The following is an 18,065-nucleotide window of genomic DNA, read 5'->3' as shown; positions in this document are numbered from 1 at the left end:
GGATTCATCAATGCCCCATGCCTTCTGGAGGCATTTAACTAGCCACCTGGAGAATTTCCATCCCTAGACAATTATTTCACAATAAGGAAGAAAAAAAATTGCCTGAGGTTTTCAACTACAGTTAAATTCATTGGAGTCAACATGTCAGACAATCAGTGTAGCTGCCCCGGGTCTGTTAGGCACAAAACTTTGCTCTTGAGGGATTGCTCATTTCCCACACTGGATAGCATATAGATGGGATCAAAAATTGTATATTCCAGATGATAGAGAATCTGACCTCCAAAATCAACTCACTCAATAGTTACTAGTAATGATAGAATTTTATTACAAGAAAGAGATGAAGAAAATTGCTGAGATATTTATATTTTATTTTATTATTTATTTTTTATTTGTTAATGTTTATTTTTGAGAGAGAGAGAGAGCACGTGACAGAGCATGAGCAGGGGAGGAACAGAGAGAGAGAGGGGGACATAGAATCCCAAGCAGGCTCCAGGTTCTGAGCTGTCAGCACAGACCCCAACTCAGGGCTTGAACCCACAAACCGTGAGATCATGGCCTGAGCTGAAGTCAGAGGCTTAACCCACTGAGCCACCCAGGCACCCCAGATATTTTATATTTTATAATGCACACACACTGCAATGCATTCATCAAATGACTTAGGTCAGGTTACTTCGTAAGCATAAGGTATACTTTACAGTCCCTGTGTGCAATCGAGTTCAAGCTGCCCTTGGTGAGATATTGCCTGAAATCACACCCTCACCTGGCTTCGTAATTACCAATCACCCTGAAAGCATTTCCGTACTAAGTCACTGTACACAAACCTATGACCTTACCCATTCTGAGTCTCTAACTTCCAGTCCTGGATCTTAACTGCCTACTGCATGCATGCATGCATTCATTCATTAGCAAATTCTCAGAATCTACTCTGGACAAAGCACTACTTCTCATTTACACAGTGTGGCTAATATTGGGCCCTTCGTCCCCCATCGGCACCTTCTGTTTCTCTCTCCTATACGTCACAATACTCAACTATGTAGCCTGGAATGAAGGGAGGAAGGGAAAAAGAGAGAAAGAAAAAGAAGGGAAGAATGGTTTGCTTCCAGCTGGATTCAAGCAGATCCTGGCGTCATGAGGGTGCACGCACCCTTCAGCACCCCCAATCCTCTCCCCGGTGGTGAAGCTCCCCAGTCAGGACCAGGGGTGGTCAATTTCCCTTCAGTCACCAGATAGTTTCTTTTTTCAATGTTTACTTATTTTTGAGAGAGGGAGAGAGGATCCCAAGAGGGCTCTGTGTGGACAGCAGAAAGACCAGAGAGACCCATGCAGGGCTGGAACTCATGAACCCTGAGTTCATGACCTGAGCCAAAGTCGAAAGCTTAACCCACTAAGCCACTCAGGCACCCCTGCCAGGTAGTTTCTAATCCAGCTTTGGAGACAGGGACCATGGGAACGAGCCCCAAGTGAAAAACATTACGCACCCGGGGCGTTGCCTGTTGGCTGTTATTAAACCACCTCTCCTACAAGGGCCTCTGGGTGGCTGCACTTCGGTTCAGGTCATGATCTCACAGTCCACAAGTTCAAGCCCCATGTAGGGCTCTGTGCTAACAGCTCAGAGCCTGGGGCCTGCTTCGGATTCTGTGTCTCCCTCTCTGTCTCTGCCCCTCCCCCACTCATGCTCTGTCTTCCTCTCAGAAATAAATAAACATAAAAAAAATATTTTTTAACCACTTCTGCTACAGAGCACAATCAGGATGCAGCCAGGATGAGCCCCATGTAGGAGCTGGACATAAACCAGAGGACCTCAGCTCCAAAACTCACCAATGGGCTGCCTGAGTTGCCACTAATATCCACCGATCAGGATGAGGCCCTTCCAACCAATCAAGATGAGGCATTTTTCTTTCCCTTTCTCTCCTTAGGATACTGGGCCCAGGGGGAACCTGGGTTTTGTCTGTTTAAGCAGGGTCCCCACTCTGTTCCAGGAGACTACATTAAGTATCCTCTGTCAGTGCTGTGTCTCTTTTCGGCTCCAGCCGTAGCCTCTGTAAAGCCTTCTTGTGCCTTTGTTTTTGGGGGACTCATCTCATCGCTGTCATTGTAGGGCCAAAAACGCAATTCCGGTAATGTTTTTGAAGGATTTCCCTGGTGTACCATCTCAGAAACTAGGAGACGCCCAGCATTTAATAACTGCCGTATGTCCCACAAGTACCGTGTGAGATACTTCATGTCAAAAACCAGCGGTCACGGGACTAGAGAGTGCCTGAATTCTGGCTCTCCACAGTGAGCGTGGCACTTACCCTCTCTATGCCCACAGTCTTCTCATCTGTAAAATAGAAGCAAGGATATTACCTATTCCATAGGTTATAGCCAGGATGAGACAAGACACTCCATGTAGAACATTTAGTACAGCTAATTATGAATGCTACGCTTCTTGGGTTTTGAAAAAAACCTTCATATTCTAAACCACCCTTTTTGTGTATGATCACAAGTACAATAAATCACAGGATCGTAATGTTGAGAGGTTAACACGTTTAGCCTATAATATAGATAAAAGACTATATATCTATCTTTTTAAAAACAGCATAACCTCAGAGTGAAGTGTAAAGCTGCCAAGAAGGAGCCAGTCCTGTCTGAGGAGCATGTATGTGTCTGTGGGGTCAGCCGGCCAGGCTGCAGGGTCACCCGCAGACTGGGTGGCTTAACAGACATGTATCATGGCTGAGTTCTGGAGGCTAGAAGTCCTAGATCAAGGTGTCAGCGGGGTGGTTTCTTCTGAAACCTCTCTTGTGGCTTGTAGATGGCTGTTTTCTCTCTCTGTCTTCACGTCGTCTTCCTTCCGTGTAGGCCTGTGTGCTAATCTCCTCTTCGTGTAAGGACACCAATCTTTGGATTAGGACCCACCCTAAGAACCACACTTTGACTACCTCGTTAAAGACCTAGCATCAAGTGCAGTCACGTTCTGGGACAATAGGGCCTTGGGACTTCAATACATGAATTTTGAGGGGTACACAATGCAGCTCGTAATTCATTATTTGTAATGAATTATTTGCCGATTCTAACCAATCACCACCCCCTTTATTTTACACGCTTTTGTCCTAAAGAGCATCTAGCCCTTACACCGATTTGCTTCCTTTCTGGAAAAGTGGATAGGCCTGCAGGTCTGAAGTTGAGTTTAAAACTAGTGGCAAATGAAAAACACAAATCATCGAGTGTTTCAAAAAGCCTTTAAATGATAGTTGAGTTGCATGAGGTACCAGAGAAGGATGTGGCAGGAGTCAGGACTACAGCGATCTTCAGCTGATTCCCTCTGGTGTGTTTCTGTCTATCTGTTGGCATGATGGTTCACAGCCCTCTCTGGAGCTCTCTGGATGGGATCTGAAACCAGCTGTAGGGGGGAAGGCAAGGAGACATGGAAGAAAGAGGCAGGCCACTTCAGTTTGGTAGGTGGCAGTTGTAATAAACAAAGGGAGCTTTCACGTCAGGTTTGTCTCATCGGGAGCAAGATGAATGGATCCCTGCATCCGCCTGCCATATCTTAAAAGTTCATAAAGAGGCCCCAAAAGGGTTCAGTCACGTATACCATGCAGGTGTTCTCAACACCACATCACCATCTCAAGGCTGTGTCCTTAGAGCAGCCTCTGGGGGCGGGAAAAGCAGGAGGACCCCACATCCCCAGGACGGGGGAGGGGGAGAGGAACCTCTAATACCCGAGTCCAGCTCGCAGGTCAATCGTGTCTTTTCAATGACCTTCTCCAACGTGGCAATATACATCATATGTATCATTGATTTCCTTTATTCTCATACCCTCTAGTTTCTGGAAACAGAAGGATGAATCACTACATTATCTTACAGAATACCAGAACCCCTGGGAGAATGGATCAGTTATGACACGGAAGGTGTAGAACAAAGAGCCTGGCTTTTTATTTATTTTTTTCAGTTTATTTATTTTGAGAGAGACAGAGAAAGCGAGCAGGGGAGGGGCAGAGAGAGAAGGAAAGAAAGAATCCCAAGCGGGCTCCACACTGTCAGCACAGAGCCCAAATGTGGGGCTCAAACTCCTGGAGCCTTGAGATCATGACCCGAGCCGAAACCAAGAGTCAGATGCTTAACCCACTGAGCCACCCAAGTGCCTCAAGAGCTTGGCTTTTTATTTATTTTATTTTATTTTATTTATTTATTTATTTATTTATTTATTTATTTATTTATTTTTAAGAGCTTGGCTTTTTAAATGATTTCTGCTTTGTGGCAAGAAGCTGCTAGGCGGATTTCACTTGCCTGCGGGACGTCTGGAAGGAGATGTAATATTGGAAATTTTCTCTGAGTAATTTCACCTATGGCACAATTTGCTCTGTCACCCGAGGAGTTTGTTGTAATACTCTGGTTCTTGGAACAGAAAAGCTGTTTAAACAAAGCAGTTTCTCCTCCGTGGTGATTTAACAATCTAGCAATGAGGAGGGGAAAAAAAAAAAAAAAAAACTTTCACAAAACTTGGCAACCTAAGCTCAAAATTCTTTCCGCATTTCAGGCAAGTATACATCCCCTTCACTTACAATTAAATCCCTTGGGTCACTCTCAACAGAAGCAAGACTTTGATTCCAAGTTAATAAAATTGTTACTCATTGTCTTCAGCTGGGGTCTGTGAACTGGCCAAAAAAAACCTTAGGAATGGTTTGACTCTGTCTCTCGGCTCTAAATTATTTATGTGCATAATCATTAAGTAAGTGGTGTAAATATCTTATTTACATAAGGCAGAAGTGGTGTTTACAGATACAAAACCAAAGCTTAATTAGCAGTCAGTGTCTCCCCCCACCAAGAATTCAAGGTGCTGGGGGAGGGGCTTACTGCTGCCTCTCCAAGTTATCATCAGGTTTCCTTAATGTGGAAATTAGAAGGATGCATATCTGAGGTTGCTGATTTCTTTGGTGGTGGTGGTGAACTGTGAGTTTCCTTTCACGATTCAGATTTGGAGCAAAGCAGTGAAACTGCATTTTAAGGCCTGTTCTCCAATATCCCAGGGACTTCTTTCATATTTTCCCACAATGGACAGACTTTTTCCACTGACCTTAATTCTATATAACCTCAGAACAAAAGTTTCTTTTTTTTTTCTTTCTTCCTTTCTTTCCTTCCTTCTTTCTTTCTTTCTTCCTAACATTCTTTCACAAAGTTAAAAATCACTACCCTTTAGGGGCTCCTGGGTGGCTCAGTCGGTTAAGCGTCCGACTTCGGCTCAGGCCGTGATCTCACGATTCGTGAGTTCAAGCCCCACATCAGGCTGTGTGCTGATAGCTCCAAGCCTGGAGCCTGCTTCAGGCTCTGTGTCCCTCTCTCCCTCTCTGCCCCTCCCCTGCTCACGCTCTGTCTCTGTCACAAAAAAAAAACTTTAAAAAGTAAAGTGTTTAGGGGCACCTGGGTGGCTCAGTCGGTTGAGCATCCGACTTTGGCTCAGGTCATGATCTCACGGTCTGTGGGTTCAAGCCCTGTGTCGGGCTGTGCGCTGACAGTTCAGAGCCTGGAGCCTGCTTGGGATTCTGTGTCTCCCTCTCTCTCTGCCCTCCCCCGCTCATGCTCTGTCTCTCTGTCAAAAATAAATAAACATTAAAAAAAAATTTAATAAAAATAAAAAAAAAATCACTACCCTTTAACACCAGCAAGATGACTTAGATGACTATGTCTCTGGCTCTATCATTAAAAGGCTACTTCTGGCAAAATCTTAGATGCCCAGTTTGGACTATCAATTGTTTAGTAAGCACTTTGGAAGGGTTTCCTTAGTTCACTGACAATTAGTGAGGTAAAATAGTACTACCACTCAGTACCTGGGAGGGTTTTGTTTTGTTTTAAGGCATAATGTCTTAAGCCCTGGTGGACTGTAATAACCAGAAGACTTTGATGAAAGAGAACTACCCCCTGCTGTGAACAGCCAGGAGCAAAGTTAACCATTACAAAATACCAATTTTGCAAGAAATTATGTCACTGATGCAGAAGTTACTGGTTAACTGCAGTCCAGTGTCTGAATTAGTGGAAAGAGCTGCCTTAGTGAACTATAATGTTCTGATGTCATTTAAAGTTTGGAAGTTCCAATTTAGAAAACTGGTATCGGTCAACAAGACATGACTAGCATAGCAAGTAGTATGATGGAAGCCAGATACCCTGGTACTTTCTCCTCACATATATTGATTTCTAACTTAATTATAAACTAACTCCAGAAGTTTCAATGATTGTGCAATATAACATTTTTCAGCCCATCAGATTTATGACCTATTTGATCATTTCCCAGTGACATTTTCAGATAGTGCAGAAAAACCATAAGGGGTGTAGATTTGAAAAGAACTTCTTAAAACATCTACGTGAACAAATGAGAAGGCTGTAGGTCCATTTAAGTTCACATGCAGTAAAACCTTACCTATTTAAAACCCAGCACACCCTGAACCCTGCCTGATTTTTCCCATGATTAACTCAGTTTTCATCTGAAAGAGACAAATGAAAAAAAAATTAGTATCACGAATTTACTCGAGGCAGAAGGAGGAAGAGAGGAAAGAAAAAACAGGTCACCACATTACATTTATTGCAAGATGCATACGTTTTTTCATCGTCTCTGAAGTCAGGATGTGCCTTACAGTCAAGGTAGTCTTATACCTGTCCTTGACCAAGTGTGGTGTGTTGTGTGAGCAAGAAGGAATCAGGCCAAAAGGTTCACGTTGCCACCACCCAAGCTGAGAGATGTGCATGGTTAATACTTCATATGTGAAGCTTAGTTCCCTTTTTTACTCTTTTAATATTTATTTATTTTTGAGAGAGACAGAGAGAGAATAAATAAAATTTATTTATTTTTGAGAGAGACAGAGCACAAGCAGAGGAGGGGCAGAGAAAGGGAGACACAGAATCCGAAGCAGGCTCCAGGCTCCAAGCTGTCAGCACACAGCCTGACACGGGGCTCAAACCCACGAACCTCAAGATCATGACCTGAGCCTAAGTCAGACACCTAACCACTGAGCCACCCAGGCACTCCAATCATGGTATAATCTTTAAAAAATTCATTTAAGGGGCGAGCCTGGAGCCTGCTTCAGATTCTGTGTCTCCCTTTCTCTCTCTGCCCCTCCCCGGTTTGTGCTCTCTCTCTCTCTTTCCTTCCCTCTCTTTCTCTCTCTCTCTTTCCCTCTCAAAAATAAATAATAAACATTTTTAAAAATTAAGATTAAACTATGATTTAACATTGGAACAACAAGTCTTAGGAGTGTCTTAACGAATATTTTGCTTACATTTTCCCATTTATGTACACTGTTATACAATAGAAACCTATGTCTAAATAAAATCTGAAGAAGAGCTTTCAGTAAGTAAAACCTTAAAAAAAAATCTATGAGAAAGTATTGTGTCCTCGTTTATTTGAAATTATCTTCCTCGTTTGTGTGTAATTATTTTCCTTCTTAGGGTTCTGTCAAACACTGGGGCGTCTTGTCATCACAGGTGTCTTAACTGGAAGAAGGAATGTCATCCAGTGGGGTCAGTCCTCACAAATCTCTCTGACAGCCTTGCCCCAACACCTCATCCTACCTGACAAGCCCGCGCCCCTCCTGCAGCCACCACTTCTCCACCCCCCAAATCAGAGAGCCCCCGAGAGCGTGGGAAGCAAAGCCGGCAGCCACTTTCTCGGGATCCTGCCATCATCGGCCAACCATGATTGTAAGATGTTATGGCAATCAGAAGTCAGTTTACCTGGTATAAAACCCAGTGCCAGCGTATCACTCAGTAAGCAATTGCATTTAGCGTCATGACCCAGGTCACCAAAGCTTCACTGACTGTCGCAGAAAAGAAGAACACGGTCAGACGCATTCCCAGTAAGAAGGGTTGAAACAAAAAGTGTCATCTAGCTAACTACCCATAACTAAATCTGAGCCTCATTCCCTGCACCCCCTCTTCAGCTTAAATGATGCCGTCCTGTATCGTAATTTGGATCATAGGAGACATTTCCTTAGGCATTTAGGACTATATTAAAAATGTATGGTTGCATCTCTATCGGTTTCAAAATGTCACTTCTATGTCTGGTAAACTGCAGGAGGGGTGGCCCCAGACATTTCCAACATTCCCGGAAGAGTGAAATCCCATTCTTCCCAGATTATCCTAGATGGTTCAGACCTTAACATGGGCTTCCCGTTGTGCTGGGAGAGGAAAGAGGAGAGAGTGATCTATCCTATGACAAGCTGGGTGTTTAGAAGACAGGAATGGTAAGATTTAATAAAACTTAATACATTTTTGAAAAATGTATACATTTGACATACATTCATGTAAATTTAACAAATAGAACGCACGTCACACAAGGTTTTGCTCTACTGAATTCTCTCTCTCCCAATCTGAACTACTTTAAAGTAAATCTTCATCAGATTCACCGTATCGTGTTCTTGGCTGTCCTCCACAGCCAGTTCAAGCGTATGATAGTATGAAGGGCATGGACGTGTATTTTTTTAAAGCCTAGAAGTGTAAAACTTATTAGGCATACTATCTTCACAAGCGAAAACTTAAAACTTTTGATAGATGCTAAATCTTCATAAAAAGGAAAAAACTAATGATGAAACACACACACACACTGCCTCAGATTCGACACCTCCTCATCGTACCGGCAGATGGATACTACACCGATTAGCAGGGGTCTGCGCGTATGTGCTCTCTTCAAAGTACAAGAGGTCAGTTCGAACACTTTCAGTCTGAGAAATTCTTTAAAACGGTTGCGTGGGACACCAATCTTTTGTGTAAATTCTACCTTGCCCTACTGCTTTCCAAAATTACAACTGCGAAATAAATGCAGTGGCAGGTGGGCACAAGCTTAGATCATAAGAACGGAGAGGTGTTTGGACTCCCGACGTGGATGGTGGTGATGGTTACATTTAGGTGCCGACTTGACGGGGACACAGAGTGCCCAGGTTGAACAGTATTTCTGGGTGTCTGTGAGGGTGTCGGCAGATGAAATTAGCACTTGAAGCAACAGACGCAGGAAATTGTTGTTGCCAGTGTGGTGGGTGTCATTGAATGGGTGGTGGGCTTGACTAGAAAAACCAAAGCGAACCAGCAGAGGAATTCACCACTTATTTCTCTTCGGCCTCCCTGCTTGACCTGGGACGTCTGCTCTCATCTTCTGCTCCCAGACTGGCCCTTCCACCATTGGGTCCCCTGGCCTCAGGCCTCAGACTCAGGCTGAATCACACCACAGGCTTTCCTGGGTCTGCAGTTTGCAGACAGCAGATTGGCAGACGTTGGAACTTCTCAGACATTATCAAGTGGGCCAGTTCTTCCTGACAAATCTCCTTTCCTCCTGTTGGTTCAGCTCCTCTGGGAAATCCTGACTAATACACTAACTGTGCCTCTGATTCCTAGGTTAGGAATTCCCTGTATCACTTAACTCTGAAAGCGTGTATTAAAATAGTCAATAAATGAACAAGCAAGCACAGGAATAGTGCTCCCTCCTGTGGCCAAAGTTCTGAAAACTTTACAAACGTGGGAAAGCTATCTCTTGGAACCCCTAGGTGGATCACAGACCCAGACCCCAGAGATCCCAATTTGCCACTGCAGGTCCTGGGTATAGACAGGATCATGATTTTATTTTTTTAATTTTTAAAACATTTTGGTAATGTTTATTTATTTTTGAGGGAGACCGAGACAGAGCACGAGCGGGAGAGGAGCAGAGAGAGGGGGAGACACAGAATCCCAAGCAGGCTCCAGGCTCTGAGCTGTCAGCACAGAGCTGACACTGGGCAAACCGTGAGATGAGATCATGTCCTGAGCCAAAGTCAGACACCCAACCAACTGAGCCACCTAGGCGTCCCAACAGGATCATGATTTTAAAAGCTGGACTCGTGGTTTGTGGTAATGGATGCAAATAAATCAGGACACATGTTTAAGTCATAAAGAATAAAATTTAATTCAGTGCTACAATCCAGTAATGTTAGATTTGCACTTTTGAATGTCTACTATGTGTGAAGAAAATGTCAAAATTTAAAGAGGTCTAACTTGCAAAAGGAGAAACGGTCTTGGGGTTGGTGGATTCTTCTAATTCTTATAAAATACGGTGGTTCCCACTCAGAAGTGATTTTGCTGCCCAGGAAAAAGTGACCACGCCTGGAGACATCTTTGGCTTCACATCTCAGGGCCCGTGTGCTGCTAGGACCTAGTGGGTCAGGGCTGCTTCTAAATGTCCTACAATGCCCAGGACAGCGCTCCCCGCCAATAACGAATCACCTGATCCAAAATGTCCGTAGAGCTGAGGTTGAAAAACCTTGATACAAGAATGCTCTGTAATCCTTTCCATTCCTATGCAATATATAAACCTTCAGCTTGTACGCTGAAGTTTTGCAAAACCAAGTACGTTTTGCTAAATTTCCAGCAATAAACTTATTCAGTGCAAAACCAAGTACGTTTTGCTAAATTTCCAGCAATAAAGCCAGTAACTCAGAAAGGAAGATTCTTATGAATCATGAGTCACGTCTGACTACATTCTTTTGGATTATGTATTTTTTCTTGGAACATGATATGCTAACAATTTTCAGCCATTGTTTTTCAAAATAGAAAATGTATTTGGGTGTTTTGGTTGATACCCTCCATGAGATATAAATTTAGATATTCTTGTCCCTCAGAGAAATACTAGAAAGGTGAAATTGTTTAAATTAACTCTACATGGGGCTGAAATGTTTTCATTAGAAAAACATGCCTGCTAGCAACAGGTGCATCGAGAGCAGGAGAAAGGAGAGAGAAAGATCGACTTTAACATAGTCACCCCTCTGGCAACCATGGAAAAGCATTTCTTTTAGGACCAGGATCCCCAGCCTGGGATGCCCAAATCCTGAGGCTCTGTGACAATAAGGAGAGTCTGAAAGCTACTTTCAACGTTTTAGACATGACTTAATAATAATTGACCACTTATCTACTCGAAAACATATCAGACTCACTAAAAAGCAAAACAACACGTGCAGACACTTATTACATACAAGTTTATTTCATCTGATGTAATATTGTAGGAATTGCCAGATCTCTCTGGGAAGGAGGGAAGTAACACAAAGCATCCTTTGTGATTAAACAAGAAGTTGGAGACTACTGCCTTGAGGAAACCTGGCAGTTAGATGAGGCTGTCTGGGAAACTAAAGCAGTAACACAATGTTGCACGGACCTTGTCCTCCGGTTTACTGCTTGTGGTGCTTAGTGCATGCTTGGTATATAACAGAAAACGCAATACGTAGTTGGGGTTGAGGCAGAACCTTCAAAAGAGTGAACTCCACTTCAGAATGATGGCAGTGGCAGTAAGAAAGCCCCAGGGAAAACAGTGGAGGGACAGTGCGCCAGACTTCCAAACCCATCAGAGAGAGCCTTCCTCCCACCACCACCCCCACCCCCACCCCCCCCACCAAGGACCTACATTCATTTTTACTAAGGAGAAGCCTGGGTTGTTTTCTTAGGGAACTTAACGAAGACTCAAACTATGGTAACTTCTAGTCCCCTTTACCTTCACTACCTTCCCTACCTTCCCACTGTAGTCAAATACAGCAAGCTCTCAGAGTGACTCCACTATTTTATTGGGGGCTCCTACCACTTGGGCTAGTCCATGCTGGACCACAGGGCCCATCCCCTTAACCTCTTGGGGACCTCCTGCTCCAGGTTCCGGTATTGGTTGGTGTCCCCTGGAGAATGTGATCTGGACCCTTCCTCCTTTCACATCCTCCCCAGGCAACCTCCTACATGCCCACAGCTTCACTTATTTCTATATGCCCAAGCCCCACATTTCTCCGTCTAGCCCACTGCTTTATCCCCTACTCCAGACCAACGTTATCTAGATATGTACTCGGCAATCTCAAACCCAACAGGTCCAAAATAGAATTCCCACTCTTTCCGCTGAACTCTTCTTCGTCCGGGTTTCCCTTACTCAGTACATAGCACTATCCACCACCATCTTGCTTCCCTCAGAATCATGGGTTCATCGTTACTTTCTGCTATTGAATGAATGGGGTCCCCAAATGCATATCTTAAAGCCCAAACCCCCAGGACTTCAGAACATAACATATTTGGAGAGAGGGCCTTTAAAGAGGTAATAAAAACGAGATTATTAGGGTGGGTCCTGATCCAATCGAACAGGTGTCCTTACAAGAAGAGGAGATTAGGACACACAGAAACACCAGGGATGTATATGTGCAGAAAAAGGCACAGGGAAGGGCACCGTCTACAAGCCAAGCAGAGAACCTACCAACACCTTGATCCTGGGCTTCTAGGGTCCAGAACTGTGAGAAAGAAATGTCTGTTGTTTAAGTCTCCAGTCTGTGGAATTTTGTTACGGCAGCCCCAGCAGGCTTATGTGCCTTCTCCCTCTTACCAATCACCTGGTCCTACCCGCTCTACTTCTATATATCTCTCCAGTCTTTTCTCTCCATGACCGTTCTCCCTGCCCTCACCCAGCGCCCCCTCAAGTCTTGTCTGGATGCCTACAGAAGCCTCCCAATGGTCTTCCGGCTCCTCCTCTTCCCCTGCCCCATACACTCCCGTCTCCAAAGATGTCTCCAGGGTGGTCATCTAAGAATGAAAATGGAATCCTTCCCCCTAGCTTAAAGCCCTTTGATACTTTCCCTATTTCTCACAGAATGAAATCCAAACTCCTTAACGTGTATAAAGCCCAGGACAATCTAGTTCCCACCTGCCCCTCTGGCCTCACCTAGACCCACTCGAGGGCCTCATCCACCATGCGTCGTCAGACACCTCTGGCAATTCTTCCAATGACCAAAAAAACCCCACTTGTTTTCCCACGCATTTTTCCCCTTTTTGGAAATGTTTCTCAGTCCCTCCTTGTTGCTAATGTTTATGCATCCCAGTCTCAACCAAACTGTCATTTCCTGAGAAAGGGTTTCCCTGACCTCGCCTGTTGGTTCACCGCATCCAAGTGCCCTGAGACCCTGCACTGGTCACTGATAGTTCTTCTCACAAGGGAAATTAAACAGTTGTCTGCATTATCATGTTTCTCAGGTGAGCTCCCCAAGAGTAAAATCAATCTCTTTATTTTGTATTCCCTGGACCAAGTACAGTGCCTGGACCATATTTGTTGTGAAGGGAGAAGAGTAACCAGAACATACATCTGAGGCTCCGAAGGAATTTACTTCTTACTAAAGGCCCACAATTCTTTGGCAGGAGGCTTTGATTTGAATTCTGAAGCCAAATATTAAAGAGCCACAAAAGGTCGAACTTAACAGTAAATTAAGCTGAAGGGAAACATAAAACTATAATATGTCTTGTTTGCTTTTGATCTGTAGCGTGTATTTCCCCTCAGTAAAATTATTTTGTACTGGAAATGACTGGAGGAGCTTGGCTGGAATAAGAGGTTTGAGGACACCACTAAAGACTTAAAGGAGGTATTACGGGGAGAGAAGGGGGGCAGGGACTGAGAGAGGGCAATGAAATAATCATCGGGTGGTAGTGAGGGCACAGATGGGGCCCCGAATTTTATGGGCCCCCATCAACTAGGATTTAAGCTACACGAAAGCAGGGTATGCATTTTCTGGGGCTGCCGTAACAAAGTACCAGAAAACGGGCGGCTTAAAACAACAGAACATTATTCTTTCACGGTTCTGGGGGCTAGAAGACCAAACTCATGGTATCAGCAAGACCTCGCTCCCACTGAAGGCTCTAGGGGAGAATCCATCCATGCTTCTTTTGGTTGCTGGTGGCTTCTGGTGCTCCTTGGCTTACAGCTGAATCACTCCAATCTCTACTCCCACCTTTACATGCTGGTCTGCTAGGTCTGAGCGTTCAAGCCTCCCTCTCCTTTCTCTGATAAAGACTACTAGTCACTGAATTGAGGGCACACCGTAAATCCGCGATGATCTCAACTTGAGATGCTTAACTAGTTGAACCTGCAAAGACTCCTACTTCCAAATAGGGTCACATTCTGAGGTTCCGAGCGAACATAAATTTGGGGGGGGCGGGCAGCATTCTACTCACTACAGACAGGTACTTTGTTTCCTTCACGCATTTACCCCAGAACCTAAAATAATACTTGGCACATTGTCATGCTCAGCAAGTACTTGTGAAATAAATAACTTCATTAATGAATAAAAGAAGTGCAAAGGATCGAGGGTGCTGAGGAACGTAGGTGTTTCCGCTGAAGTGCCAAGATAGGGTACCAGCACCAAGGTCAGTTACCAACTTCTGAAGGGAATTTATAGAGAAGCCACTACACAGGTGGACCTCTCACCCAGGTGGAAGATGTCAAAGGATCAGAAGACTGAAGACTGAGGCCAGACATGGTGTGGAAGATTTAGAAACACTTCCAGAGAAAGGGGTAAGGAGAGTGCTTGCCACTCACTTCAAGTCTATTGAGAGGGACATCTTAAGATCACTCTGAGAGCTTGAAGATGTCACAGGCTTGTACCTAAGCAAAGGATAGCAGCTCTATGCTGGGGAAGTAATTGTGCTCCCTTCTAATGGTGCATGAATCCTGGGGTGAACATGTGACAATGGGAAATCAGTCTGGGTTGCTTTTTAAAGGATCCTGCCCAAAAGAGCAGCAGGTTGGGAAAAGAGGAGCCTGGTCATTTGAGGCAAGAAGAGGCAGAATTTGCAAGTGATCAGGAGGGTCACTGTCTGCATCAAAGGACTGGCAACCAAATGGGCCTGGAGGGAAGAGGGGAAGGTCTTCCAGAGAACCCGTGGACATGCCCTCAATGGGGTCAGCTTCAATATCTGCCCTGCCTATAGAGAGCACGATGCTGCCTTTCAGTCAAAGACTCGTTCATTCTAACTTGGCTTCACTGCCCCAGCAGAGTCAGAAATGGCAGCCATGGAGTAAGAAAAGGAGTGGGAAGGGGTTGGGGGAGCTGTCCAAAATCTCTATCCACACCAAAAATTCTTGTTTGCCTCCAGGCCCAACAAGGAGAGAGGTACCAAGTCCTTTCTTTGAATGAAGATTGCAGCTGTGATTAGTATAAGGGGTCTGATACTGCAAATTACTGAATTGAAATTGGTATATGGAGTGGACGTTTTCAATTACTGAATTGATAACAGAGTGAACATAGGGCCAAGGGACCAGAGGAGTCATGGGACCTACCCAAGTTTTCAAGAGGCTGGAGAAGGACTAGCCCCACTCAGCAGGATTGGAGGGACAAAAATAAAGTAGTTTCTAGGATTACACCCCTGAATGCTACATGTTCCAAGTACTAAGTCATAGAGGTTTCAGATGGTCAGTTACATAATCCAGGCTAGGTAGAGAAGGGAGGACAGCCAGCAAGGGTCTGATGGGAAAATATAATTGTGGGCATAAAGCCTCCAGAAGGCTAGTGTCAGAGAGTGTGTTACAGGTATGGCTTTCCTGACATGAAACATTTCTAGGTAAGAATACAATCCAGAGGTGGGGATGAGGTAACCGACATGCTTTGGAGCTCAAGAGGTGAGAAAAGAGATTAAAGAAACTTAAGGCAGGGTGCTTGGGTGGCTCAGTCAGTCAAGCGTCCAACTCTGAATTTCGGCTCAGGTCATGATCTCACGGTTCTCAAGTTTGAGCCCTGTGCTGACAGCGTGGAGCTTGCTTGGGCTTGTCTCTCTCTCCCTCTCCCTCTCTCTACCCCTCCCCTGCTTGCTCTCTCTCTCAAAGTAAATGAACTTAAAAAAAAAAAAAAAAAAAAAAAACTTAAGGCTAAATTGTCATATAGGTGCAGAAGTCTTCTGGGATCTTGTCACGGCTTGGACTGAATAGGAAAATGACTATTCAGACCCCAATCCCTCCCTCTACGGAAACTGCTCCTGTCAAGATCACCAGGAAACTCCAGTGTCACTTCCAACATAAGCAATTCCCATTTCTCATCTTACCTGTCAGTAGCATCTGACGTAATTGAGCACTTCCTCTTTCTTGAAACACTTTCTTCACTTTGCTTCAAGGATTCCACCCTCTGATTTTACTCCTCCTTCCTGGCCACCCCTTCTCATACTCTTCTGCTGGATCCACCTCTTTTTTCAATGATTAAATGCTGGAGGATCTAGGGCTCAATCATAGAAACTTTTCTCTTTGCTGTCTCGCTTCCTAAGAGATCATACCCAGTCTCATGGCTTTAAATACCTCTACACAGCTCCCAATGTATATGTTAGCACCAACATCTCCCCCAAACTCCAGACTGCTCACTTGATATCAGTGCTTAGATATTTGATTTAGCATGTCCAGAATCAAACACAATGCCATAACCTGATCTCCAACTTTCTCCGCTCTCAAATTCCCTCTCACTAGATGCCATCATGATTGCCCAGTTGTTTAGGCAAAAAAAAAAAAAAAAAAAAAAAAAAAAAGTAGTCAACTTCTATGCCTCTTTGCTTACATCCCATCTGCAAATCTTGTCAACTAGTCTTCAATATATAGGACCAAGCTCGCCCTGTCTCCCATCTCCATCTTGGCACAAACCATCATTGCCATCTCTCTGCCTCCACACTTGACTCTCTGTAATCTCTTCCCCACACAGAATCATCCATTTAAACATACCTCAGATCTTTACCTCGCTGCTCATTGAAGTCCCCCTATGGCGCCTACCCTTCTCAGGTTAAATCCCAAACCCTTGACATGAATGGCAAGGTGATGTGTCTGGCCATTTCCCAGAGCTTTTCTAAGGCTCTGCAAGGCCATCTTAAACAGAGCTGTCTCATTGAGCTGGGGGGGGGTCAAGTTTTTTTAAAAGAATTATCACACATTGTCTCAAAGAAAGGTCTCTGAAGGCGTGTTTTAGGAAGAACTGTTTCATCACTGAAGCGCTTAGTAAAATGAAAAATCTGTGAGGTACGTTCTTTCCAGATTTTAAGGCTTGATGTGATCCTTTGCTCTCAGTGCTGAAGTCAAACACCCCCTCTTCTGTGAAGTCTTCTGTCTGCTGGCTTCCTGATTCAGCTTCATTCCCAATACCCTACAGAAAAAACAAAAAGTTCTCCATTGTTCTGTGTTTATACAGAGTGATTGGGAATCTGTGAAGCTCGTGTCTGTCTTGTGTTACTACTCTGGAAGGCACAAGTCTACTAACTCACGCTTTAAAAATATGCATATATACATATATATATATATATATATATATATATATATATATATATATGTATATATATATATATATATACTGGGTGCCAGGGTGACTCAGTTCATTGAGCTTCTGATTCTTGCTACCGGCTCAGGTCCTGATCCCTCAGTGATGAGTTCAAGCCACTAGTGGGGCTCCTGGCTGGGCATGGGGCCTGCTTGGAATTCTCTCTCTCTCTCTCTCTCTCCCTCTGCTCCTCCCCTGCTTGTACACAGGCATGCTCCCTCAAAATAAACATTAAAAAAAATATATATACACATATACTGTATTTAATCACTTCTAAAACCCACTTTTTAAATAAAGACTGAAATTGGGAGGCACCTGGGTGGCTCAGCTGGTTAAGCCTTGGACTTGATTTCAGCTCAGGTCATGATCTCATTGTTCATGGAATGGAGCCATGTGGGGCTCTGCACTGACAGTGTGGAGCCTGCTTGGGATTCATTCATATTCTCTCTCTCTCTCTCTCTCTCTCTCTCTCTCTCTCTCCCTCTGACCCTCTCCCACTGGCTAGCCTGTGCATGTGTACAGGCTCTCTCTCTCAAAATGAATAAAAAAAAAAAAAAGACTGAAATTGGGATGAGCCTTAAAATGATAGAAAGCATAATTTCTCAGCACTTTTTCTTTCTTGCTGGTACATAAAATAATGCTACCTTGGAATTGATACTATCTTACAGTTGATTAAATACAGAGTGTAAATCTTGTGAGTTTATGTGCTTCCATCTTCACCAGCAGAAGTTTAGTCCGTCATTCCATATGACAGTTGTTTCTGCTACAATACACTTAAATATGAATTGAGTTAGGAACGGGGTATAAGTTCCTCACTTCCAAACTGCCTATCTGATCCTCAGTACGAAGACGCTCCAGAAACGGCAAAGCATTATGGTCGTGTATTTCTTCACATCCAACCATCACCAATCACTAGCAACGACCCACCCTTTACGCTCCAGCCTGACCTCTGCAAGGTCGCAGAGGTTAAGCGCCGGCTCCGCAGCTGGGGTGGCGCAG

General features: G+C 44.2%; 1 long non-coding RNA gene across 1 annotated transcript; it reads right to left on the bottom strand.

Annotated features, from left to right (window-relative positions):
- Nucleotides 1–505: 505 nt before the first annotated feature.
- Nucleotides 506–18,046, bottom strand: LOC109252713 (uncharacterized). Its single transcript, XR_002074141.2, has 6 exons — nucleotides 17,747–18,046; nucleotides 15,820–16,895; nucleotides 7,708–7,790; nucleotides 6,398–6,461; nucleotides 3,252–3,382; nucleotides 506–2,320 (listed from the first exon to the last, which is right to left on the bottom strand). It is a non-coding gene; the product is annotated as an uncharacterized LOC109252713 (long non-coding RNA).
- Nucleotides 18,047–18,065: the final 19 nt, after the last annotated feature.

The sequence above is a fragment of the Panthera pardus genome, unplaced genomic scaffold, assembly GCF_024362965.1.
Source record: "Panthera pardus isolate Hobbes unplaced genomic scaffold, ASM2436296v1 HiC_scaffold_17, whole genome shotgun sequence".
NCBI lineage: Eukaryota > Metazoa > Chordata > Mammalia > Carnivora > Felidae > Panthera > Panthera pardus.
Note: the sequence above shows the minus strand (reverse complement) of the source record. Positions and strands in the feature narration are given on the sequence as shown.